This window comes from Rhinolophus sinicus, chromosome 1, assembly GCF_057876585.1.
Source record: "Rhinolophus sinicus isolate RSI-liver-muscle chromosome 1, RSI-T2T, whole genome shotgun sequence".
Classification (NCBI taxonomy): Eukaryota; Metazoa; Chordata; class Mammalia; order Chiroptera; family Rhinolophidae; genus Rhinolophus; species Rhinolophus sinicus.
Genome location: NC_142501.1, coordinates 156,301,846 through 156,329,320, shown reverse-complemented (window position 1 = coordinate 156,329,320; position 27,475 = coordinate 156,301,846). Strand labels below are relative to the sequence as shown.

Sequence of the window (27,475 nt, the reverse complement as noted above, 5' to 3'; positions counted from 1 at the left end):
GCTGCCAATATCAGGGCATTCTGAGCAGTTTTATGTTTGCTATGGGATTAGAAATCTTATAATCAGTCACGTTATAACTGTACATGAATAAAGAGTAAACAAACCCTGAGGGATTGCCTATAAGTAAAGTGAATCCTCTTTAATATATGTCTTTTCCCCCACCTCTATTCTGTCTGCTCGGATGCTTTTTGCTGGAGAATATGCCAAATACAGGAGTATTTCATCTATCCAATAGATGAAATTGTTACTGGGCCCAATCGGCGAATACTAGATCTCCAGGCCAAAGCTAGAATTAACTAACATAAAATTCCAGATCCCACAAGTTTTCTTATTTGCAAATAGTATAAAGGAGAATGTCAATTAGTGAATATATTTATAGAAAAGAAACTGCTAACTTCTTATCCAAGATATTATGAACAAGTTTTCTAATTGTGTCACTCATAGAACATTATATCAGTTTTAAGATAATATATTCCTCCCTCGTTTTGTATTTTTATTATTTTTGATTGTTAGTCCCCAAAAAAGTATGTTATGAGTTTTATTTAAGGTTTCTAATACAGAAACTCAAGTTACACTGAGGGTACCCTTCTACAAAATAACCCACAAAATTAAAAAAAGAGAAGTATCAGTTGATGGTTACTTACTTCCTTTAACATCTTCCTTTCAGGTAACTTCTTTCTGTATTCATTCTCCATGAAAAACAAAAGTTAGTTCTCAAGACTGGAGCTAAAACTGGTCCACACACTGAAAATTCTTCACTAGTGAAAACAGCCCCTGGCATTGCAGGATCTAAAATAAGGTTGAGGCAAGTAGGTGCTGCCGATGAGCAGAATTACCAACAGGGAAGGCCAATCATCACTTTAAACCAGGCTAAACTTTTATCTGCTTTAGCGTCTTCAGCTGTGACTAAAACCAAATTCATTCATTGGATGACAGTCATTCTCTAGTTTAAATAGGTATCGCTAGTTCAAAGCTAAAATGTTCGCTCTGACCTTCAACAATTTTCGTTTCATTCAAGAAAAGCATACAAAGTTCTGTGTCATAGTTTCCTCCTCATCTCTTCAACGAACATGATAATCCCTTACATCTACTTAATTTGCAGGGAAAAAGAACATAATGAGGTTTGGGCTTATATGAAAACAATTACAGATGTATATGGTTTCAGCATTACTGTTTCTATCACCATCTTTTTTGAACACATAGTTTAATTCAGAAGCTAGTAAGACCTTATCACTAAGGAATAAAATTATAAACTTCATGAAGATGGAAAGTAAAAGTTTTATCTCTTCTTTGCCACAGCAGGTAAATAAATCTATTACCATTCATAGCTGGCTGTCCTTTCAATGCTTTCTTTAAAATACCATTGCACTGCTGAGACCAGAGAAATGCAATAAAAGTCAATGCCACAAAATCATTTAGACTTTAATCAAATATGACTTTAGAGAAAAGAAAATCGGCCACCTCTACAAATGAGTTATGTGTTGTGTGTGTAAATGTGTATCAGAGAAAAGAACTGAGTAAAAGACTAGATTAGGAGACTCCATCTCCATTGCTTGAAAAATCACTAACGATGTGCACTAAAGGGAATATATATGTCTTTCATGTTAGGACAGCAGCATACTTTCTATTTTGTGACATAAACATATCAAATGTTTAGATATTGGGAAAAAGGCAAAATGTATTTGGGAATACAACTTAGCACTGACCTTATATGAAAGAAACATTACTCTTCCCTAAAAATTCCTTCATTAAGCAAAAAACAATCCTGAAAGTAGCAAGATCCTGTTTTGTCAAGTTTTACCAACATCCTGGATGTTCCTAAACTATCCATTTTGTTAAACGACGCCCCCAAATACATAAATGTCATAAATCATATGTTGGCTTCAGAAATGGCATCAACAGTGAGAAATAAGATATATGTTGTGCTTACAGCTTCCCATCAAATCATGTCCCCTGATTTCTTCCATCTTAGCAATCAAGAAGAAACTACTTAGCAACTTTCATCGCCGTTAGATTTGTCTCTTCTCAGTTTGTTCTTTCCACTCCCAATCTTAATAACTATCAACTCTAGTCTTAGATTGCATTCATGTTATTAAAAATGAACACAAAGAAACTCCAAAACACGAAGAGATGATGTGTATTATCCCCACACTTAAGTAGCAGTGAATTGTCTCAGGACTCTCTCCCCTAGCAATAGTCCTAAACTGCAGGGCGCTCAGAGGCGTGCCAAGAAATCTGATTACCTACATGATTCACAGCTAACCTGTATTTCCTTTCCTTGTGCTTTTCTTTAAGATGCAACGTATGGCTAGATGATCTGTCTTATTATCAGAACAAGGGATCAAAACCTGAAAACTGTATGTGCCAGAGATCAATAAAAAACAAAAATTACCACCAGAGTTGTCCCAAAGGTTATTTGATTGGTATCACATTTTTTCTTTAAATATGATTCCCTATGTTCCTTTCACACATTGTTGTAAATCCAAAATGTATGTAACCGTTTAAATGACTAAAATAAAAACACGAACATTCAAACATTTAAAGTGATTTTATGTTCACAAAATGTACTAAAAGAGATACATCATTATAAACTTGAGGGTACATTCTGGCAATCTCATTGGCTGGGGTACCTTATATATGTTAGTCTCCAGAATGATCCCCAAACATTAAATGATACCAAAAACCTCACTTTGAAAATATTCTCATACAAAATGTTGGGGGGGGGGGGGCTTCCTGGTTTTCTATTTTCTCAAAGGTAGACATGCTTGTAACTATCAAAATATCCCATCTTATCCCTCCCACACCACCTCTTATAAATGTCCTATGCCTCAACAGCTCATAAGACTATGACTTTCCTCTCCCTATCCATGCACGTGGGAATTGTTGTGTTGTCTTACTAGAGACTCTGGGATCGAGTTGAAACTATTCATTTAAAGAAAACAGAATCCTATCACTACATTTAACTTTAAAATGAAAGTAAAAGTTTTTTCTCAGTTGTTAAAGCTATAAAAAAATAAGCAGACATGGTTCCTTCGATTGAAGTTCTATGTATAACCTCAATGTAAGTGCTATAATGACCATGGAAATTATTTAAATGCTAATGTGACAGATACAGGGAGAATCCTCAGCCAGAAACCTTGTCAAGAGACATTACATTGTCTATAAGAAATTAGTGAATACTGCGTTGACTGCATGGAAGGCTCTATTCAAATCAGAATGGAAAAAATAAATCCTAATGTGCAAGGTACGCTTTTTTTTAATGCAAGGTACACTTTAATTCAGGTAATATTCTACAAGTTCCAGATACAAGATAAAAGGGAACTATGGTATACTACAATACAGTCTCTCTTAGGGAAGGAACTGTTCCAGAATTTAAGACAATTTATGTTTAGTACAGCCCAGTGTTCCTAATTTCCCATTAAGAGCAACTTTCTCCTGCACTAAAGTGAAATGGGAAAAGAATTAGGGCGGGTAAACCAAAGTTAACTGCTCTTTAATGAAAGTCAAGAATGGAGGGCTTGCTGCAGGCAATTATGCTGAGAAGGTAAGGCCTTGAGACAGAATGAGGGGTGGAAAAAACAGAGGGTTTACAAGGAGCTAAAAAAATGCTTTACGATGGTAGAAGAGAAGTATAATGGTTTCCTTCATCTTTCACGTCAAATTCAGGGTTGTTGTCGGGGTTTTTTTTTCTTTTGTTCTTTAATAACTTTTTCCTTGTGGTGCTTGCTGCAGTTTGCTGATGTAGTTCCCCACTCCTGCCTTCCACTGGTGACTCTTATTAACGGACTGGCAAAGGCTGGGTAAAATGCACTTAAGAAAAAAAGAAATCACCTGCCCTTGCCAAAACGTACACACTGCCCAGTACCTGAGGAAGAGCTCCGCTGTCGCTGGCCAAGAGAAATCCCAATTTAACCTCTGCCTCCCCCTTCCAAATCCATTGCAAATAATTGTGTGTGTGCCACTAGCAGAGAATCTGCCTGACTCACCCCCCGCTTTCGGCGTGCCAGGCTCCGTCTCGGAGCCGGTAGTGAAGTGGGGGTCGCGGTCTCGGAGCAACGTGAGTCTCCCCCCATAGTGGGCTTGGGGCCGTTTCCCCCTCAAGCAGGTGCCCCGCCACACTGGGACCACCCAAGCTCACAGGAACACACGTGTCACTGAGCCGGAGCCCAGCCCGCCGCGGGCACTGGCCCCACAGTCTGGGCAACAATGCCCGGTACGCGAAGGGGGCTTTACAGTGGGGGAGAACCAGGACCACCCAAACTCCTACTCTAAACACTACCAAGGGCTGAAAAAGTACTTTTCCGCGGAAGCAGCGTCCACAGCCCGCCAGCGCCCAGCCCAGGGGATGCCCGGCCCGCAACTGACCTCTCTCTGCCTCTCCCGAGCGCGCCCTCCCAGACCGGCCCCCCGCCCGCCACCTCTGCGCCCGCTGCCGCCCCCAGCCGGGCGCTCACCTCCTGGGGTCCGGCTTCCGTCGTTCCTCCAGTTTGGCGACGGAATGTGGGGCTGCAGCGGCTGCTGCCGCCACCGCCTTCACTGCCACCGCAGCCGCCACCGAAGCGCTGCCCGGCGCGCCGCCGGGGCTGGAAGCTGGGGGCCCACGGGATCCCCGGAGGCGCGGGACCGGGGCGCGGCGGGGCCGCGCCGCGGGAAGTTGTCGGCGCGAGGCGCTGTGCGAGCGGGGAGCGAGCCACCCGCGCCCAAGTAGTCACAACTTTGCCGCCTGGGTGGGTGCGCGCTCAGGGGCGGAGTGAGGCGAGAGCCGGGCGAGGACGCTGGGGCGGGAGCGTCTTCGGAGCCGGCAGGACTGGAACCTAAACGGCCCGCGAGAACCGGGGGAAAGTGGCGCGGGGGAGAGATGTCTACACCGCCCGCGTGGCGCGCGCGGCGGGTGAGCGTGTGAGAGTGGGGGCGTCTACTCTACTTTGCCTTCTGCAGCTCCTGCATATTATGGGGCTCTCCGCTTTTTCTACGAGTAGCTAACACTGCAGCAGTGGTGCCCGGCCCCGGCTCCCCTCGGGAGCCAGCCAGGGGACGGAGAATTGGGGAAGGTGGCCGTGCAGGAGGCTGTGCCACGAGAGCGAGCCAGCGATCCATATTTAAAGCCCCGAGTGTCTTCGGCCAGCCCCCAGCCCTGCCCTCGCTCGCGCCCGCCCGGCCCCCGCCGTTCCGGGCTGCTGCTCGGCGTCAGCCGCTCGGGCCTCCGCGGCGACTGGGAGGGGCCTCGGGCCGCACCGCCTCCGCCGGGGGCTCCGGCTCTGCGCGCTGCACCCGCCTGGAGCTGGCTGGGGACCCAGCTCCCGACCCGCTGCCCTCGCCTTCGTGGGCTCCTTCTCTCTCACGCCCTGGGCAGGCTCCTAGGTCCAGCTTTTTGTCCTGCTCACGAGAGTTCCCCGCTGGAAAGAGCTTGTGCCCTCATGCAGAACTGAAGTTGCTCGCTTTCCCAGCTCCAGATCACTTTTGACGCTCCTTTGTAAAACTGAGTGTAGGTAGAGGGAGGGTTGCCAGCACACAGCACTAAGTCATCGTTCACCCGTTAGCGAAGAATGTCTGGGAAGAACACTTGTCTTTCACTTAGGTCACTGATGGCTTATGTCTTCCTCGAGCAGTTTGAGAAACATCTTTAGCCGTCCAAGGGAGTTTCTTAAGTATACAAAGTGACTATTTGTATTTACTCTTATCCATAAGGCTAATTAAAGAGGTTTAAGTACCCTTTGCCAAGCAAATAATGCTAAAATGTGTCAGTGACCCAGCCCCATTAAGATCAGTAAAGTAAACCGTAGGTACAGACTGTCGGCACGGGCACCATCTAATGTTCTGATTACTGCTAGAGTAGCCACTTAATGGATTTGAGCCGCATGGCATATGATGCATTTCCTATTAATACACATCGCATATAAGAAATGTGTGGAAGTCAATAACCAAACTGCGTTTTCAACAGAACCCACCAAAACACATAAAGCCCAAGAGAACTAATTTCATATACTGACTACCTGCTCCAGGTTCCAAATCTTGCCACAGTACTAAGCTATAACTAGTAAGACCTCTAGGGGAAAAAATCTGGAGGAAAATAATTTGTGGACAGAGGTTTTTCTTTCTAGTTTTCAAAACTGGAAGAGATCCATTGTATCTCACCAAGTCCTTAGGAAGCAGTTATAAGCTTGTGTCTTTTTTAAAAGTTGGTATGTTTAAAATCCTTGGTTAATGCTCAGAAGGCACTTAGGAACCACCGGAAGCTGTCTAATGTCTTAGATTAAAATCTAATGTCGTGTGTCTGGCTGTTGTCACATCTGGGTGACAAGTATGTTCACACATTTTACATGACCCACTGCAGTGACATGGGAAATTCAAAACAAAAGATTTTTAAAAAATAGTTTTAAAGTTTTTGCCTACATAGTTTTAGGCAAAATGTTTTTAGACTGATGATAAAATTAACTTTCAGTCCCTGAGCACACAGCAAGATTCAGCAACCCCAAAGCTCTCAGACAAAGGAAAGCCACTTTTGTATTAAGAGTGTGCTACCGAGTGTGTTCAGCAGTTTTTCACACTGTGGATTATGTATTTCAACATAGCTGGCAATTTCTTATTATTATAGTGAACCAGCCATGAATGGCCAGCATTGGAGAATGTTTGGGAAAGAAAAAGTTCAAGAAATGTATGTTTTCCAGTACTCTGCTGCAAAATATATCAAACTGTCTTTCACACAAACCAAACAGATAAAATTCCTGGTGGCATTTCACTATCAAGATTGGCAAAATTTTATCCTGAAAAGGGTATAAAGTTGGTGTGTGGGGTGGGAGGCAGGGAGGGAATTAGAGCACTATGGGGTGAAGTTTTGTATGTGCCTTAAATTAATGAGAAAAAAGAGTTGTCTTTGGCAAAGAGCCAACAACCACTGTTATCAGTCTCAGTACTTGGTGTTTGCTAGTCCCCAATTAAAAGAACATGTTCCATTTCTTTGCCTATTGATTATTGTCCAGTAATTGAGATGCGGTGTTTTTCCTTTGAAAGGTCATTGATTAACTTTTCTTGTTAACTCTGCATGTGGTCACCTTTGCTAATGCTATTCCAGGTGAGGACAATGAATCCTGAAATCTATTTTTCACGTATCCTAAAATTTGAATTATGTCTCTTGATTCTCATGAGCCCAAAGAAAGATTTATTTGTTCTTTTTATCTGGGGGTTCACACAGCTTGGTGACAGGATGAATGAATGGAAAAATTAATGGAATTAGAACAACAGTATAAGTAATCTTTACTGATAATGATTTATCTTTTTAATCAATAATTCTCTGTGATAAATGACCTTCTAGAATACCCACCCACTACTTAGCTTATCAATCAAAGTTCTTTCATATCATCCAAGGTCCTAATAGACACCTAAAGAAAACAGAAAGATGGGAGGAAGAAACTTTATTTCAATGACAAGCACCATCTAGTGGCAGCAGGTGATGAAATCTCCTGACAGCATAATGTCTCTGACAAGAATAAAGATAAAAGCTTTTGAATAGGCAGTCCAGGCATTCCTGGTCCTGTCTAAGCATGGCACTCTTTGATTCTAAAACAAGAACGTTGTATATAGTAAAATAATGCTACTAGTAGGCCCTGTGTTGGTTATTCAAAGTAAGTAGGGTACAGATCTGACCTGCAGATGGGATTATTGCCATAGCGTTTTCTCAATTTTTGTTGACTTTGTATAATCACTTCTCTGTATAAAGACCTCTGTATTTAAGTTTCCTCATTACATAAAATAAGGAGGGCTTGTCACTAGATATTATCTATAAAACATTTGTTCAACAAATAGCAGAACCAATAATTATAACTATTGTATTTGCGGATTTTTTCCCATTATTCTATTAGAACAGGGGAAAAGTGAACAATATGATTGAATGTTTATCCTGGAGTATACAAAATTATAACATCCATACACATCTCATTTGGGGGCCTAAACAAAAAGGTGGTAGTAGATATGTTATCTCCTATTACTACAAACTTCAAAGAATGATCTGAAATGTTTCTCAGTATCAGCTCCTTTTTAAATATGTGGCTCATTGGTGGAAGTTTGACAAACATTTTGCTATACAGAATAGAGATTTTCTTTGTGCTAATATTTGTTTTGACTTGCAGTTGTTTTGTTATTAAACAGTCTTGCAAAAGAATAATCATTAAAGTTGCCACTCTGTAATCAATTTAGTCAAAAACTTCATGATGTAAGAGTAAGGAAAGAGAAGATCACTTTTTCTCATTCTGGGACCAGCCTGGGATAAAACTGAAGACAGATATAGATGAAAGAGAGAGAGAGAAAGAGAGAGAGATCACTTAAAGACCTCATTTTTGTTTCACTTACACTCCAGAAAGTTCATATTCAATCTGACAAATTCCTGAATAAATTCAGCCAACTAGACTTATAATTTATATTCTCTCCTTCAAATCCCAGGCTTAAAAATAACTGTAGCTAATTTTTCATGAGGAGAGAAGAAAGGTGAACACAGTTTTTACAGTTGTAAGCATGGCATGAGCTAGAGAAAATAATTTCATTTGGTTAAACGTGTCATAAATTGCTTTACAGCTTAATCTACTATGGTAAGCTCTCAACTATATCCATGTGTCTTTTAAAAACATACCTAAAGTCAAATCTTACGGAAGTTTCTAACTTCTAAAAACAGAAGCCTATCTCTGTTCATTTCAAGGAAATTATTGGACCTTTCTGAGACTCAGTTCCCATAATAAAATCAAGGAGCTTAAGATAATTACCAAAAAAAAAGCACAAAAAAAAAACAGTAATTCTGATAGGATACCAGAATGTTTTTCTCTAATAAAATGTGAACACTATGTTTGTGATAGAGAAACATGCAAATCTTTCAGACATGGTATTGGCACATTTATTATGAATGCTCTGTTTAATAACCGTAGGCCAGAGTTTCAGCCTCTTCCTCCTACAGGAATTCTCCCATGGATCAGCATAACACAGGACACAGACATCTCTGTTTGAAAGGAAAAGGAAAAATTAAATTGAGCTACTAAACCACTAAAACCTACACTCCCTGATTTAAAAGATTGATCTGGTTTTAGGTAAGATAGTAGAGAAATACATCAGACTTCTCTGCCAGAATTGACTTCCAGGGTCTTTGGACTCTGCTAATCTGTGTGTGTGTGTGTGTGTGTGTGTGTGTGTGTGTGTGTGTGTGTACACACATCACACACAGAAAGGTGCTTGTTCCTTTGTGTCCCGCTGGCCTACCTGCCTCATTAGGGGATGAATAAGCCCAGATCGCAGGCTGCTCTAAAGTTGCTCTTCCTTTTCTCCTGTGGACTGAGTCACATGGACACAGCTATTCCATCGCATGGAGACAGGTTTTCTACAGAGTAAGGGATGACTGGATCAAACTGGGCTATGACTACTCTCATCCACTTGTCTGTTCCCCCTACCAGGCTTACCCTGTAGACCACAGCACCTCGATCTCCTTCTAAGTAGTAAATCAGTTGACACTTTAAGTACATATCTGCCAGACTGATTTTTTTTATGAGAATGCTGCAAGATTGAAATCTGAATATTAAAAGTTGGTTCCTTTCTTCCTCTATCTTGAGGGAAGGGAACATTCTGAGTAAATTTGCCCTTTGAGGCTTTTCAATTTCCCAATACTAACCAAAGGATGCTCAGTTCAGCACAGAACGTGAAACATGATGGGGTCATCCATTCAGTCCACAAATATTTATTAAGAACCTACTTACTATATGTCAAGGATTCTTCTAGGAGATGGGTTCCTGGAACAAGTAGACAAAGTTCCCGCTTCATGGAGCTTTAAGTAAACAAATAAATGGAGAAGATAATTTCCATTTCCTTGGAATGCAAATTTCTATGAAGCAGTAAATGCTATGAATAGGGTGGCCAAGCATCCCAGTTAACAGTTGCAGTTTACCCCTGTTATCCCTGTGTAATGATAACAGCTCTCCCTTTTACTTTCAGAAGAGAAACTGGTGAGAAACGATAGAATCGCCCTAGCTCTAGAAGAGATAACACTCAGTGACAGGGCACGGGAGAGCTTTTTTCAAGTGGGTGTTAGGAAAGGCCTCTGACGTGCTGTTGTCTGAGCACACAGACCTAATGCCAAGAAGCAAAAATAGGAAGAATTTTAAAGGCAAGTTGACTGGATAAACACCATCTGGCATGGTGCCTTACACATAGTAGGAGCTCAGTAATTAGAATGTAAGTAGAATGATTGATGCATCCACTCTTTTTGGAACATTAAAAAAATGAAGGGTGTTACTCAACCAGAATATATTTCTGTTAAGACAGATTCGGGCTCCACAAATTCCTGAAGACATCATTCTTCTTAAACAACAACTTCTACACTACATCTGTGTATTTATTTGCATATAAATAAAGCAATCTCTGGAAGGATAAACGTATACGAGCAACTAAAAGCATTATTTGCCTCCAGGGAGAAGAACTAGATGATAGTGGGATAGGCATAGGGAGAAGGACATTTCACTGCATCCTTTGTACATTTTTAAAATTTGAGCCATGTGGATATATTGCTTGTTTTTTAACTTAAATTTTAATTAAAATAAATAACTAATATATATTTATATATAAATAAATACCTATATATACAAAACAGTTCCATGTCTAGAGATGTTTTTTCATATAAATAATTTATCATTATATATATTATTATAACATATAATTAACAGAAACCCTTATGATGGACAGGGAGATTAATATCCTGATGAACTATGAAACAGTGGCTACTGTGACACCAGTGACAGTGCTAGAGCACCTGTGCCCTCTCCTTCTTAGTGGATGCTGTTTAGTGCTGACAGTGTTTGCTCACTGCCCGCCTGGGCTTCGTTCAAATTAGTGTCATGGGACAAAGAGAGATTCAAAAGGATGTTGCTGCTTTTCTTGGCACCTGGACAAATATACACAGTACAAAAATTTTAAAATAACGTTTTATTGGGCATTTTGCTGTACCTTTGATTACAGGTGTTAGGTTTTCAAAAGTGAGAATCTGCTTTTTTCCATTATAAAAGTAATGTAGTTTCATTGTAAAAAAGTTGTACAATAGAGAAAAATAGATGAAATGGCAGTGAGAAATACCTTCTTTCAAAGAAGACTACTAGTGTTCTGGCATATTTTCTTCTTTGCATATTTTAAATTTGTGGCTAGAGTTGATTGATCATATTGTGTGTTTTTTTAATGTATGGTCTTTGAGGCTAATTTTGAGTGAGGACAATCTCTTTTGGCATAAAAAACAAGTTTTAAGAGATATGGCTAGAAAAAAAAGGGGGATCTAAATTTGGTACCATCTTTCTAAACCAAGTTGATAGCTGTTGTACTCTTATCTCAGCACAATTCCAGAATTGCCTTTAACAAAAATTCCTATGGAATAGGCTCTCTGTGGATAGTTTCTGTTATCTGGCAATGAAAATATTGACAGCCTCACTAACAATGACAATAGCCAACACCTACATAGTAATTACCATGTTCCAGGGACTGTTCTAATTATTTAACATAAATTAATTCAATCTTTTTTCGTCAAGAATTACTTTTTTTTAAATTAAATTTATTGGGGGTGACATTGGTTAATAAGATTATATAGGTTTCAAGTGTACAATTCTATCATCCATATATTGCATCGTGTGTTCACCACCCAAAGTCAAATCTCCTTCCGTCACCATAAATTTGACCCCTTTTACCCTTTTCTACCTCCCCCCATCCTCCTTTCCCTCTGGTAACCACCATACTGTTATCTGTGTCTATGAGTTTTTGTGTGTTTGTTTTATTCATTTGTTGCTTTCAGTTTTATATCTCACATATGAGTGAAATCATATGGTTCTTGACTTTATCCATCTGACTTATTTCACTTAGCATGATATTCTCAAGGTCCATCCATGTCGCAGATGGCAGTATTTCATCTTTTCTTATGACTGAGTAATATTCCATTGTATGTATGTACCACATCTTCTTTATCCAATCATCTTTCAGAGGACACTTCAGTTGTTTCCACATCTTGGCCACCTTGAATAGTGCTACAATGAATATAGGGGTACAAACACTGTTTCCCCAAAAATAAGACCTAGCCAGACAATCAGCTCTAATGCGTCTTTTGGAGCAAAAATTAATACAAGACCTGGACTTATAGTAAAATATAATTAATGTAAGACCCGGTCTTATATTATATAAGACCCGGTCTTATTTTACTATAAGATTACATTAATTTTTGCTCTGAAAGACACATTAGAGCTGATTGTCTGGCTAGGTCTTATTTTCGGGGAAACACGGCATCTCTTTACAAATACATGTTTTCAAATTTTTCAGATAGATACCCAGAAGAGGAATTGCTGGGTGATATGGTAATTCTATTCTTAATTGTTTGACGAAGCTTCATATTGTTTTCCATAGTGGTGGTACCAATTTACATTCTCACAGGCAGTGTATGAGGTGTGATCAAACAATACAGTGAATGTTTAAATTTTTTAAAAAAATTATTACAGTAAAAGACACATTGCTGTCAATCCCCCTCAAAATACTACCCTTTGCTTTGAACACACTTATCCCATCATTCTTGCCACTTTCTGAAGCAGTTCTGGAAGTCCTCTTTCATTAGTGTCTTCAGTTGTGCTGTTGTGGCTGTCCGATATCCTGAATCATTTTGATTTGGGGGAAGAGCCAGAAGTTGCATAGTGCCATCATGTGAATAAGGTGGATGAGGACACACCATAATGTTTTTATTTGACAGAAATTGCCATACTAGAAGCAATGCATGACATGGAGCGTTGTCATGATGGAGAATGATTTATGGCTCACTTTAAAACATACCTTCTCTCAACCATAGTTCACACCTGAGTGCACCAAACAAGTTAAAACTTGTCACACACTGTTACTAAGGTTCGCTGTGTTGCTTCCCATATTGAAGATCCCTGTCTTTCTGTTGGATGGCACTCAGCAGCAGCATTCACCATATTTCTTGATCACAACAGAAAGGCTCTGTGTCATATATCACTTCTAGTCAAATTTCTGTCAAATAAAAACATTATGGTGTGTCCTTATCCACCAAATCTGGCATCATGCAACTTCTGGCTCTTCCCCAAAGTCAAAATGACCATGAAAAGTAAATGTTTTGAATCGATTCAGGACATCGAGGCAGCCACGATAGCACAACTAAAGACATTCACAAAAGAAGACTTCCAGAACTACTCAGAAAGTGGCAAGAACAATGGGATAAGTGTGTTCAAAGCAAAGGGGGATCATTTGAAGGGGGATTAATGGCAATGTGTCTTTTACTGTAATTTTTTAAAATTTGAACATTCACTGTATTTTTTGATCACACCTCATTTAAGCGTTCCTTTTCTTCACAGTCTCTCCAACACTTATTATTACTTGTCTTGTTGATAATAACCATTCTAACAGTGTAAGGTGGTATCTCATTGTGGTTTTGATTTGCATTTCCCTTATACCATGTTTCCCCAAAAATAAAACCTAGCCAGACAACCAGCTCTAATGTGTCTTTGGAGCAAAAATTAATATAAGACCCGGTATTATGTTATATTATATTATACCCAGTCTTATATTATAGTAAAATAAGACCAGATCTTATATTATTTTTTGCTCCAAAAAAGCTGATTTTAGAGCTGATTGCTCGGCTAGGGCTAATTTTGGGGGAAACATGGTAGTGAAGTTGAGCATCTTTTCATATGCCTGTTGGCCATTTGTATATCTTCTTGGGAGAAGGGTCTGTTCAGGTCCTCTGCTCATTTTTAATAGGATTGTTTAGGTTTTTTTGTTGTTGAGTTGTATGAGTTCTTTATATATTTTGGATATCAACCCCTTATAGGAGGTGTTGTTTGCAAATACATTCTCCCATTTAGTTGGTTGCCTTTTTGCTTTGTTGATAGTTTCTTTTGTTATGCAGCTTTTTAGATTGGTATCGTCCCATTCATTTATTTTTGCTTTCACTTCCATTGCTTTTGAAGTCAAATTCATAAAATTGTCTCTGAATCCAAGGTCCATAAGTTTGGTACCTATGTTTTCTTCTACATATTTTATTGTTTCAGGTCTTATATTTAGGTCTTTGATCCACTTTGAGTAAATTTTTATGTGTGGTGACAAATATCAGTCTAGTTTCATTATTTTGTATGTGGCTCTCCAATTTTCTCACCATTTATTGAAGAGGCTTTCTTTTCTCCATTGTATATTTTTGGTTCCTTTGTCAAAATTATTTGACATATGTATGTGGGTTTATTTCTGGGTTCTTAATTCTGTTCCCTTGGTCTGTGTGTCAGTTTTCCTGTCAATAACCATGCTGTTTGATTATTGTTGCTTTGAAGTATAATTTGATGTCAGGGAATGTGATATCTCTGGCTTTGTTCTTTTTTCTCAGGATTGCTTTGGATTTGGGGTATTTTGTGATTCTACACAAATTTGATGATTTTTTGTTCTATTTCTTTAAAAAATGTATTGGGATTTTGATGGGGATTGCATTAAATCTGTATATAATTCATTTAATCTTCATCAAAACCCATTAATCTTCATCAAAACTCCATACATTTTCAAACATGTCAATTATTTCAGATTTCCTTAAAATCTGAGGAAGTTTGGAGTTGAGAGCTCATCTTTCTCTATGAACTTATACATCTGATCCAGAAGAGTTTGGAGAATTGTTGGGGAAAGCCACACAATATAACACCTGAATTACATCTGCTGCTGCAATTTCAACTGAACTTGACAAAGCACATATACACTAATATCAACAACTGCAAATACTTTCGAGAACTCAGCTATCCAAAAAAAACACACACAAAAAAAAACCCCCAGAATTTTTGGAACTTGAAGGCAATATACTTTGGTTTTATTTTCCTTTTTGTTAATATAGCTAATGTTTTACCATGGATATTCAAAATGAGATATTCAGTGGCCTTTTCTTTTAATTTCAATGACATGTATGTGCTTTGTATCCACAATCATCCCTATCGGGCTCACAATAGACACACAACATATATGGTTTGAAGACCATTAATTAATAACTTCCCATGAATAGGTAACACTATGGTATTTGCTTGTACTGTTCCTCTTTGACTTTTTGCTTTTTCATATTAAAATAAGTGGGGGAAGGAAATCTTTTTCTTTGTGTTCTGGTATTGTTACTGTTGCTTTGGTATTTATGCCCTGGGCCTGCTACCAGCGATCTTCATGATCTTCATCCCTACGTTTAATTTTGATACTTTTATCTCTGTTTACCAAAAACTAACATTCTATCCAGGATTACACAGAAATTGGTAATAAATTTCCTTTATCAATTCTTACTTAAACTTGAAGGTTAGAATTTAGCACACTTTGTCAGAAAATATCTGTGCTAGCATACGTAATGGTAAGTCAGAAACTGAAAGAGGGAAGTAACCTTCCAATTAGTGAAAGGTAAATTCGTTTCCTCTCAAGTTTCCACTTGAGTACTTTGGTAACTTTGATCTAGGCAAAGTAACCCCAAATTACTTCTAGGTACTCACATTTCTTCATAGGCTTAGTGATGTCTTGGAACCAATAGCCTGGCATCCTAGTCCAAGGAAGGTATTAAAATAAACCCTAAAGAGGAACAAAGAATAATAGGCAAATGGAACAAAGTATAAGAAAGAGTGTTAGAGAGCTCTCTCTCTGCTCCAGCCAGTAGCCCTCAAATTCTATTACTGCTTCTTTGATTAAATTACAGTAAGTATTGAGTACTTATTTAACACTTTGTCTATCCTGGCAAGAGTAAAAGACACTCCATTTAGAAGAACAACTATGCAAAAGCTTCTGCTGATGCTGCAGTTACTATTTGGAATAAAGAGCAGAGTAATCAAATAGATGGAGGTGATTTTTCAGAGAATGCAGAAGAAAATATTACATACTAGGTGTAGTGCTTCTATCCTAACAAACTGCTTTCATAATCTTGCTTTAGCAAGACCACCAATCAAGGCAGATGGAAGTAGTCCAGTATAAATGCTAAAAGATTTTAAGTGAACAAATTCAATGCTGCCTTCAAAAATTAATAATAGCTACCATTTGTCAAGTACTTCCTAATCCTAATGGAAATCTTGAACGATAGGATAAAAATTATCCCGATTTTACAATTAAGGAAACAGAGGCTCAGAAAAGTCATGTGATTGACCTCAGATCATACATGTACCAAAGCTGTGAAACCAGGGCTCTAAAAACAGGCCTAAGCCCCTGCTCTTTCCATTACGCCATGCTTCCTCAATTTACCTCTAGGACAATCATGGAGAAAGTTGACATTACTTGGTCCTTGATGGATAAAGCATGGGCCCCTCACCTCCACAGTCCTTACTCCTTACACCTCATTTTCAGTCTAATAGTGCAAACAAAGCAGGTTAATCTTCCTAAAGCACTGTTTGATGAAGCACCTGCCCTCCCTAAAAAATACAAAAATAAATAAAACACTTTCAGTGTTCTTTATCAACTATTGATTGAAGTCAAAATTATTTAGCTTGGAGTTATGGTTTTCAAGACTTAGCTTCAGTCAGCTATATTGGCAATTGATCCCATACATGGCTTGAAATTCCACACAACCTGGACTCTCACCGTTTCCTAAACATGCATTTTGCTTTCTTGGTCCTGGTTACTTGCTTGCGACACTTATTTTACTAGGATTGCTTTTCTTTCCTACATCTCCATTTCCACCTATTAAAAGCCTTTTTATTTTTAAACATCCAATTCAAATACTACCTAATCCATTTTATCTTCTCTGATTAGTTTGGCACAAAATATGTCCTCCATACTGATAGCATTTAAGTTCTGCCACTTACGTGTCACTGAAACCATGTGACTGTAATGAGGGTTTTGGGATATGTTTCTCATTTGCCCATAAAATTGTAGGCTCTGTGAGAGTAGGAAATGTATCTTACACATTTTTACATTCTACTTCTACTCTAGTACAGTCCCATGCATAGAGTAGACTCTCACTAAAAAAACTGAATAAATAAATGAAAGGATGAATAAATGAAACTGAGGTTTAGTCAGTGACAATAACAACTTCAAATATAGTAAGAGCCTCTTTGAAAAAAGAGACTGAACTCAAAAACACACTTGTAACTTTTTACTTCTCTGTGGCTATTATTGTAAAAATCATCTTTTATGTTCAGTCATAGGCTTGAATACAATATGGATGTATTCATGAGAAATTAAACTTAAACATACAATTTTCTCCTTATTTTAAACAATCTGTCAATTATTCATTCAAAAAATATTTATGGAATATCTATTATGCACAGGATTCAGCAAAGTACTGAAGAAACAGGTGAGCAAGACAGACAATGCCATTATCTTCAGGGAGCTTAAATTCTAGTTGGAAAGAGAGGCAATCAAGTAAAGAAATAAATAGAATCTTAAGTTTTATTACAGAAATTAATATGATCATAAAAGAGAGACCATTGAGATGGAATACTTTAGATTGGCTGGTCAGGGAAGGCTTGAGGAGGTAACAGAGATTTTAAATGAGCAAGCCTTGCAGATAGCTGTGCAGAAAGCACTCCTGGTGAAAACAGTAGGTTCAAAGACTCTTGGGAGTTGAGGAACAAAAGATTTGGTGAGAGTGGAGGACAATGAGCAAAGGTGAGAGTGGTATGAGATGAGGTGTGGAGAAGGCAGGAGGCAAATCTTGCAGTGTTTTTTAGGTTCAGGAAGGAATTAAGATCATTATTCTAAGATCATTATTCCAAAGTTACTCAATAGTTGCAAACAAAGGTGCCACATAATCAAATTTATGGTTTTGGAAGTTCATTCTTGCTACTAAATGGAAAAATGGATTGAAGTGGAATTGATGGCTTGCAGTAGGGGGAAGGAACTGAAGATGGAGAAGTGAATGAATTTGAGAGACATTTTAGATGGCAGAACTAAGTGGACTTAACATATTAGATGTAAGAGTTGAAAGAACACGACAAATCAAGACTGACTCCTAAGTTTTTGGCTACAAAATAGTACCATTTTCTAAGATGGTGACACCTGCCAAGGACCAACTTTGAAGACAAATTCATTATTTCGATTTTGGGGGAAGACATACAACACTGTTCTGAACACAGTAAATTTGAGACATCTTTTAGCATCCAATTCTAATAACCAACATCCCAAAAATGTTAACATTACACTTTATCAACTGTGTACTCACTTTTTCTTTGGCCAGTGTAGATTATATTTCCCGAAGAGGGAGAGTGTCATTGACATCTCCCATTCCTACATCCTATTGTTCAGTGTGACTTTGCCACTCGTCCCTATTAAGAGATAAAGTCTAATTCTCCTCTCCTTGAATCTGAAAGGGCTTAGGATTGCTTTGACCAGTAGAACACAATGGAAGTGAGACTGTGAGGCTTCCAAGGCTGAATCATAAAGGATGATGTAGCTATCAGTTTGTTTGCTGGAACAGTCATGCTTGGAGCCTTGAGCTGGCATGTAAGAAATCCAGTTGTCCTAAGGCTGCCATGCTTGGCTCCAAGACAAGCCACTTGGAAGAGCCACATGGAAAAGCCACCTGTAGGCAGTCCATTTGAAAGTTCTACTCTACAGTTCTTCCCAACTCAGCCACCAGACATATGAGTGAAGGGACCCCCAGATGACTTCAATCCCAGCCATCAAGTCACCCCAGCCATCAAATCTTCTCAGTTGAGATCCTAGACACAGTGTAGCAGAGACAAGCCATCTTGCTGTGCCCTGTCCTGACCCACAGAATCCATGAGCATAATAAAATGATTATTGTAAGCTACTAAATGTTGAGGTAGTTCGTTAAGCAGCAATTGTAACCAGATCAGCTAGTTAATCAAACATCCTGGAAATACATACATTTAAGCTATGATGGTACCAATATGCTTTCTGTACAGTTCAATGCTACATTCTAGAGGAGCATGCAACAACCAAACAAGATTCTTCAACTAAACACCATTTTACTTACTCAAGTGAAAGTTGACTAATCATATTACTGTGGGACAGACAAGGAATCTGAAGTTTAGACATAAATTTGGCACTTAATTCTTCTTGGTAAAATTACATTTGATAGTAAAATATATTCAAGTTTAACAAAAGCTAGCAACCGAAGCCACATTTTAAAGTCCTGATGCACATTTCAAATCTTGTGATTTCCCTCACATTCCATAAGCACTTTTCCTGCAAATATTTCTAAGTCCACATGAGTGGAGCTACAAATAGATCACTTATGAATAAAATTCCTAGGCATGACAGGTGGTTAGGAAATTGGAAGACAAAGTTGTTTTGTTTTCAGAAACAATCTTCTATATTTTATCTTGTCTTACCACTAAATATTTTCTTTCAAGAAATGTGAATTACAAGAATTTGGCCTTGGATATTAGGATATTTCTCTAAAAATAATAATTTGATTTGAAAACTATGTTAACACAAGTGCTAAATTTTGAAAGGCAATTATTTTCCTAGGAATTAGTACCTGCTATCCTATGAGTAAATAAAGTCCATTTGTTTTGCCTCTACAACAATGAGAAATATTTAGTGATTAATCACTCCTTCATATGAGTGACTTCAGCAAGTGCTAACAATAAATTACATTCCGAGAGACAGCAGTTATTTTAGCCACTGCCTCCTGGCTCTGACAATACTGGTTTTTTATCGTGTTTTACTCTGCAGTGAGCCAATATGTTTTGATTACCCTTGCAGATCCATAATAAATATAAAATTTGTAGACTTTTATGGATAAAATAAACTGAACTCAAGGCTCTAGACTCTACTTCTGCGTTCACTATTATGCATATAGATAATACTAATATTGGTGCTCTATTTGGAGTGTTAAAATTCTGGACGCCACTAAAAACAGTAACTACGGGTGCTTAAAAAATTTTTTTCGGGGCCTGCCCGGTGGCTCAGGCAGTTAGAGCTTCTAACACAGAAGGCTGCCGGTTTGATTCCCACATGGACCAGTGGGCTCTCAACCACAAAATTGCCAATTCGACTCCTCAACTCCCACAAGGGATGGTGGGCTCTGCCCCTGCAACTAACAACGGCAACTGGACCTGGAGCTGAACTGTGCCCTCCACAACTATGATTGAAAGGACAACAACTTGATTTGGAAAAAATCCTGGAAGTACACACTGTTCCCCAATAAAGTCCTGTTCCCCTCCCCCAATAAAATATTTTTTTTTTTAAGTTTTTTTTTTTTATTTCTTTCCAAAGAAATAAACTAACACACTCAGTATTTAGAGATTTAGAGCCCTAGAATGTTTGGGCTGTCATATGAAAACTTTTATTTTGTACTTATAGGGACACGTTATTTTTTAAATGGTGTACTATAACAATTTCAAAACAAATATATATTTTTTTGTTTTCTGAAGAGTTTGAATTTAGGGACTGGTTATATTTCATGAATGTATACTCAATAAAAAATAAGATAAGAAATTAATTTAAACCATGAGTTTCCAAACTTTTTCTGTAAAAAGTCAGATAGTTGTTGGCTATCAGTTGGCTAAAAGTCAGTCAGAATGTTGTTGGCTTTGCCAGCCAAACATTCTGTCTCAACTACTCAACTTTGCCATTGTTGTGAGAAAGCAGCTGTAGGCATTATGCAAATGAATGGGTGTGGCCAGATCCATTCACAGAGGGCCACACTTTGCCAACCCCTGGTTGAAACTAAAGCAGACTACATTAATAAAATATAATAGAATGTAATAATGTTTATTTATGGAAAAAAATTACCTTTTATGTCTCCTTAGCACACCTTTATACCTCTTGTTTTGTTTTATTGCAGACCATACTGTGCCTTCTCACATTTCCCCAGCCTCCTCTATTGCATCAGACTGAGATAAGTCAATTATATTACAGCAGTGATTGGAATGCTACAAAACTACTCTGGGACACCACTACAGAAAGAAACAGACCAAAAGACTGTATCTAGTATTTCAGAGTTGGAGGGAGGGGTGAAAATACAATTTCAGAATATTTAGCAAAGCATTCTGTTACCAAAGCATTCTGATATACCTAAATTACAACTGATAGCTGAAGTGGCTGACAGGGTGGGCACTCCTGAGAGGCACTGATATAACACACAATGGACATTTCCGTTTCACTTAAATTAAACAACCTCATAAACATGGCATGACACAAATAAAGCCCGTGCCCTAACCATTCTCATTATTAAGTAAAAGTGAAGGAAAATAGTAGATTAAAAAGTTAACTTTATAAAGTATTTAATAGCCTCCTACTCCTATGGCCAAATGATGCATCTGATGTGATCAACCTGGCCTGAAATTTTTATTTTCTTCCCAGTTTGTGTTTCCAATCACTTTCTAAAAAGTTGACACCCTTTTTTTTCTCTGTAATTATAATATCTAGCTCCCTGATCCCCTAGTCTCTGCCAAAGATTGTGGCATCAAATGGGATGCAACGGTCCTAGTTCCTTGTAAGAGGACCTGCCTATGGAGACTGCACTTTGTAACAAGAGTGACAGGACAGAAAAAAGCATGAGCTTTGGAATCAGATCACTCTGGGGTTGGAGTTTGGTTTTACAGTTGATCTTTTGGGTAACCTCCATTGTTATGGTGATGGTGGGATGTCAGTGCTGCTGGTGGTAGAGGTGAGGGTATTAACAGTTGTTCAATAACCATGCAAAGAAAAGACACAATTATAATACTAAAATAATTTTAAATAATGCTCTCAGTCCATCAAACGTATTGAATGCCTCAATCTATATTCTATCTTCAATTGGGTGAGCAAGAATATTATCTCTTCCAAATGATGTTGATTGAATTAAGGTAATAGCTTGGCATAGAAATAAGCATTGGAATAGTCTTCATTTTTAAATTCATCTCTTTATTTCCTATGGAACTGCAAACCTCATGGTAACCCTATGCCCAATTAGCAAATTGGAGTGGGAATATGGACAGAATTATAGACGAAGAGAAAAGATTCATATCTATACCTTTTTATTCCCTTCTTAAACTCTGAGAACAGAATTAAATAATCCATGAGAGTAGACATTATCCTTTCCTATTGTATCATGTTATCTTTCCTTCATCTCTTAAAAAGTCTTAACAGTTATCCTAGAACACAGGCTAGACCTAGAGCCTATAATTATCTTTTATCACCTGCCATGCTCCTACTCTGTTTTGCAGTTTTCATTTATTCAACAATTTATAGAATTTATTGTGTCAAACACTATGCTCAGTAGTGGGAACAAACAACAGTTAACAAGACATGATCGTCCCTGTCCTCATGGAGCTTGCTATAGAGTTCCTATAGAAGATAAACATTAAATAAATATACACGTAAGCAATTTGTGAATTATAAATAGGATTAGACAATAGTCATAAGTGAAAGAGAACAGATGGAGATCTGCTGTATGGAAGTCTGGTGAGCCATCACCCCTATACCTGATGGGATGGTAACTGGAGATGACTTTCCTATCTTCACATTCCCTGCCACTGACATCATCCCCTCAGTGACACCCAACAATGGGACATGAATGATGATGCGTGGGTGGGGCAATAAATGTCTGGGAGAGTAAGTTAATGAAATAATCATATTGCCATGTGATATCTTTTCTTACTCTATAACACTGTACTTGCCTTTAGGACAATCACACAAGTTGTTTATTTAATGCACACTGAGAAGCTTATTTGCTTCGTAGAGAAGAGCTCAGGGTGATTGATGTCTCTATCAAAACCCTATGGCTCCCTCATGATTTTATCTTTGCAAGGGAAAGAAAATCAAGTTGGAAACATTGAAAGTCTCCTCCTTCTGCCCGTTGATAGACACGTTCCCTCCTCAGGCATAGAATCCTAACCAGTACTGAGGAAATATGGTTTCTTTGCAATTTTATGCATTCTTAAGGTTTTATATTTATTTGGAGGATAAATATTTATTATCGAAGGTGCCCTACTTCTCTAAAAGGTAGATCTTCCTTCAGAGTTCATCAAAGCCTCATTTTTAACATCTAGCTAGTATAAGAAAAGACTATGTACCGGTAAGGAGAAATGAGTACAAAGCCCATTTTTGAAAAATTATTAGGTTTTTTTTTTAATTTTTTTACTTTAAATATGGTAAAAAGACACAAACACTGTTGCTAGTCTGTGGATAGTTTTGTCAAATCGTCTTCATTGATATACTTTCTTTAGACCAACGTTGTTGTTGTTTTTCAAAGCTCCCTCCTTTTTTCTAATTTCCTACCTTTTATTGACCTCATCTTTCATCTATACTCTCTTCCTCGTCATGATACCCCACCAACTCCGTGATATTACATTCCTCTTCCCTCTGCCCATATACCTCTCCCCATTTCTGATTTCCTCTCATTATTTAAGCTGGTTTCTGAATCTTTAAAGTGAATGTTCCTTTGCTTCTTGTTAAATTGCTATAGAAATAAAATGGGACTCCACATGAAAAAAGTTCAATATATAGTAGAAGAATTACAATTTTATCAAGCATCCAAAAAATGGCATCAAACAAAATTTGACATTTATAATAGCTGCTCCTTTGTTCTTGGGGAAAATAAAAAGGCCTAGAGTTAACATTTACCTAGACATGTGTGTAAGATAAAACAACAGGAAATGTGTTTAATTCCTTCCAAATAGAGATCAAGGAAGAGGAAGTATTGGGTAGTGGTTAAGACTGTCAACTCTAGAATCAAACTACATGGGTTTAAATCCTAGATCATTCATCTACTAACTACATGACCTTGGTCAATTTTCATTGTACAGACATAGACGCATAACAATACACGTACTTTGTATCTACATTTTTATTTTATAATTAAAATTGTATCTTTTCATTTTGTTGGTATTTTACTACATACATATTTTTTAATAAGCCACATAAGAGGTACTATGAAATCTACCCAGGTATTTTCTGGGTAAAAAGACTGGACTTTTAAGATCTGCCAGGTGAAATGAAACATGTTACTTCAGGCCTCTGTTCTCCAATTCACATCAGATTCCCACTTGGATACTTGCAACGTGGAAAGCACACACAAGCTAACTCATCTCTTGCTGGCCCACCCACACTTTACCCACTTTCCTTCTGCCCTGACCCAGAATACCATGGGTGGCAAAAAGAGATGGAGCTCTCGCAGAATGGCTAGAATCTGGTCTGATGAGGAATCAGAATCTATACTGACAGAAGTGCCTGCCAACACCAAGTACCCTTCTCCAAGCCAGCCACTCCTTTTTCTGCACATTGTTGCAAGGTTTAAGGGACTTAGGGATTTGGTGTTAAAAGGGGAGGTACTTTGCCATTCCAAGAAAGTGGCTGAAGGAAGTGGTTTTCCAAACATGGAAACTATCACTTGAATTTCAGTGTATTTAAAACCTCAATTCACCATTTAAAATCTGTAACTTGCCTTTGAGAAACATCCCAGGTTTTGAAAAAGCTTTGGGTAAGTGGGAGCAGGACAGCAGTGGTGTTGATTAGTCTGTTTATTTAGCTAATAAAACTAAACTGTTTTTTTAGGCACAGTAGTTGGTTTCTTTGCCAGTGTAAGCAGAGAATTGGACTCATTGTGTTTAGACATGCCCTTTCATTCAAGTCACAGTTGTACACTCGTAAATTTTTTATCATATTTAATATCTATGCAGATACTGTGTGGCTACATGTTTATATTACTCGTTCCTTAAAAAAATAGACTGGAGGTTCCTCAAAAAATTACGAATAGAATTACCGTGTGACCCAGCAATCCCTCTCCTGGGTATCTACCCAAAAAATCTGAAAACATTTATCCATAAAGACATGTGTGCTCCAATGTTCATTGCAGCTTTATTTACGGTGGCCAAGACATGGAAACAACCAAAATGTCCTTCGATAGATGAATGGATAAAGAAGCTGTGGTGTATATATACACAATGGAATACTATTCGGCGGTAAGAAAAGATGAAATAGGACCATTTGTGACAACATGGATGGATCTTGAGATTATAATGCTAATCAAAATAAGTCAGACAAAAAAGCAGAGAACCATATGATTTCACTGATATGTGGTATAGGAACCAAAACAACAAAAGAACAAGACAAACAAATGAGAAACAAAAACTCATAGACACAGACAATAGTTTAGTGGTTACCAGAGGGTAAGGGGGGAGGGAGGTGGTAGATTAGGGTAGAGGGGATCAAATATATGGTGATGGAAGGAGAACTGACTCTGGGTGGTGAACACACAATGGGATTTATAGGTGATGTAATACAGAATTGCACACCTGAAATCTATGTAACTTTACTAACAATTGTCACCCCAATAAACTTTAATTTAAAAAAAAAGGAAAAGAAAACCCCAAAAGTACAAACCATAAAAAAAAAAAAAAAAAATAGACACACTGAGTCAAGGATGTGTTTGCCTGACATTCTGATTTTTTAATTGGGTTTTTTTCCCATAAACCTAAGTTGTTGTTCATAGTTCTTTTCTCTCATAAACCCCATGGTAACCAGGGGGAAAAAAACTTTCCATGAAATCTGTTTTCATCATTTGATAGTCTGAACACTGGATTTAACTCTGAAAATATGGCTTTAAATCAGGTGGGTGCCAGTTTCCCTGGTATAGAGGGTTTCTTAGCTGGTGTTGTTTTCCTTTTCCCACCACTGCCTTCCCCAGCAAGCAAGGAAGCTGGTCACTGTTTCACCATTTCTCCCTTCCGGCGGCCTACTCTGATAAAGATTCTTACATGTGTAGCATAATATCCAAAATGCAGATGCAAAAGGCCAACTGAGGTACACATAATCCAAGATTAGAAGGTCTTTGAAAAATAAAAAATCAGTTGAAACTTGTGTATTGAGTTAATGTAATTAGAACATTACATTTCATTTCAAATTTCCTAGTCTCAAAGCTTTGAATTTATATATTATATTCTATAATGTATGCAAAAGTACTATATAAAGTCATTAAATTATTGCTTATGCTAATGTTTTTGTCCTTTTGGTATATACAAAATCTAAAAAAATCAATTAAAAAATCAACATTTTAATGACAACCTTGATTCATATTGTGTGAAAAGGTATTTTCCAATTACCAGGTTGATCTTGTTACAAACACATTAATACATGTTCTATTAATATGTCCTACTTTTAAACAACAAAATGGGACTACATCAAACTGCAAAGATTTTTTATAGCAAAGGAAACCATCGACAAAACAAAAGTACATCCTGAATGGGAGAAGATATTTGTCAATCATACATCTGATAAGGGGTTAATATGCAAAATTTGAAAAGAACTCATACAGCTCAGCACCAAAAAAGCAAACAATCCAATTAAAAAATGGGCAGAGGAACTGAATAAACATTTCTCCAAAGAGGAGATGGCCAATAGACATATGAATAGATGCTCAACATCACTAATCATCAGACAAATGCAAATTAAAACCACAGTGAGATATCACGTCACTCCTGTCAGAATGGCCATCATCAATAAATCAACAAATAAGCGTTCCTGAGGATGTGGAGAAAAGGGAACCCTCGTGCACTGTTGGTGGGATTGCAAATTCATGCAGCCTCTATGGAAAACAATATGGAGGTTCTTCAAAAAATTATAAATAGAACTACCTTATGACCTAGCAATTCCATTCCTGGGTACTTATCCAAAGAAATCTAAAACACTAACTCAAAAAAATAAATGCACCTCTATGTTCACTGCAGCGCTATATACAATAGGTAAGATATGGAAACAACTGAAATGCCCATCAATAGACAATTGGATAAGGAAATTATGGTACATTTATACAATGGAGTTTTACTCTGTCTTAAAAAAGAAAAATCTGACCATTTGCAACAACATGGATGGACCTAGAGAATATTATGCTAAGTGAAATAAGTTAAACTGAGAAAGATAAATACCATGTGATCTCAGTTACATGTGGAATCTAAAGAACAGAATAAACTAGCAAACAAAACAAATAGACTCACAGATAACAGAGAACAAACTGATGGTTGCTAGATGGGAGGGGACGGGGGGATGGTTGAGAAAGGTGAAGGGATTAAGAAGTACAAATTGGTAATCACAGGAATATGAAATACAGTATGGGAAATATAATCAATTATGTTGTAAAGACTATGTAGGGTGTCAGATGGGCACTGGACTTATCGCACTGGACTTCATAGATTATATAAATGTCTAACTACTGTGCTGTACACCTGAGACTAATATAAAATTAAATTTAAAAATGTACTACTTTTATATAAATAAGTGATATTATGCTGATACTCTTGATTTCTAATGGTATGGCATTATTAAGTACACTACCAAATTTGGGTTGTCATAAGTATCTAATAATTTATATTGTTACTGCAACTTCCTTTTTCTTTAATAGTGTTTTACCGCAGACACACACTCAACTTTGTTGTAAGAATTCATACAGATATCAGTTGAACTGCTATGGAAGATTACAGACCTTCCATAATTGTAGGTTGAAGTGGTGTATTTACATCTATGTACAGATTAAAGAATAAATAATTAACAATCCATGAGTAATGTAGCCATAATTATGCTATTTAGA

The 27,475-nt window shown here is 37.8% G+C and overlaps 1 protein-coding gene and 1 long non-coding RNA gene across 4 annotated transcripts in view; both read right to left on the bottom strand.

The window, feature by feature from the left end:
• SLC4A4 (solute carrier family 4 member 4) overlaps positions 1 to 5,110 on the bottom strand; it is a 343,883-nt gene extending 338,773 nt beyond the window's left edge. The window contains exon 1 of the mRNA XM_019757100.3: positions 4,455 to 5,110. The gene's annotated coding sequence lies outside the window, so the exon portion shown is untranslated. The remainder of the gene's footprint in view (positions 1 to 4,454) is intronic.
• A 2,237-nt stretch (positions 5,111 to 7,347) lies between these two features.
• LOC109461125 (uncharacterized) overlaps positions 7,348 to 27,475 on the bottom strand; it is a 79,574-nt gene continuing 59,446 nt past the window's right edge. For all 3 annotated transcript variants that reach the window (XR_012493699.2, XR_002139630.3, XR_016018679.1), the window contains exons 3-5: positions 15,507 to 15,582; positions 9,732 to 9,799; positions 7,348 to 8,983 (exon numbers count right to left, since the gene is read on the bottom strand). This is a non-coding gene — a long non-coding RNA (uncharacterized LOC109461125). The remainder of the gene's footprint in view (positions 8,984 to 9,731; positions 9,800 to 15,506; positions 15,583 to 27,475) is intronic.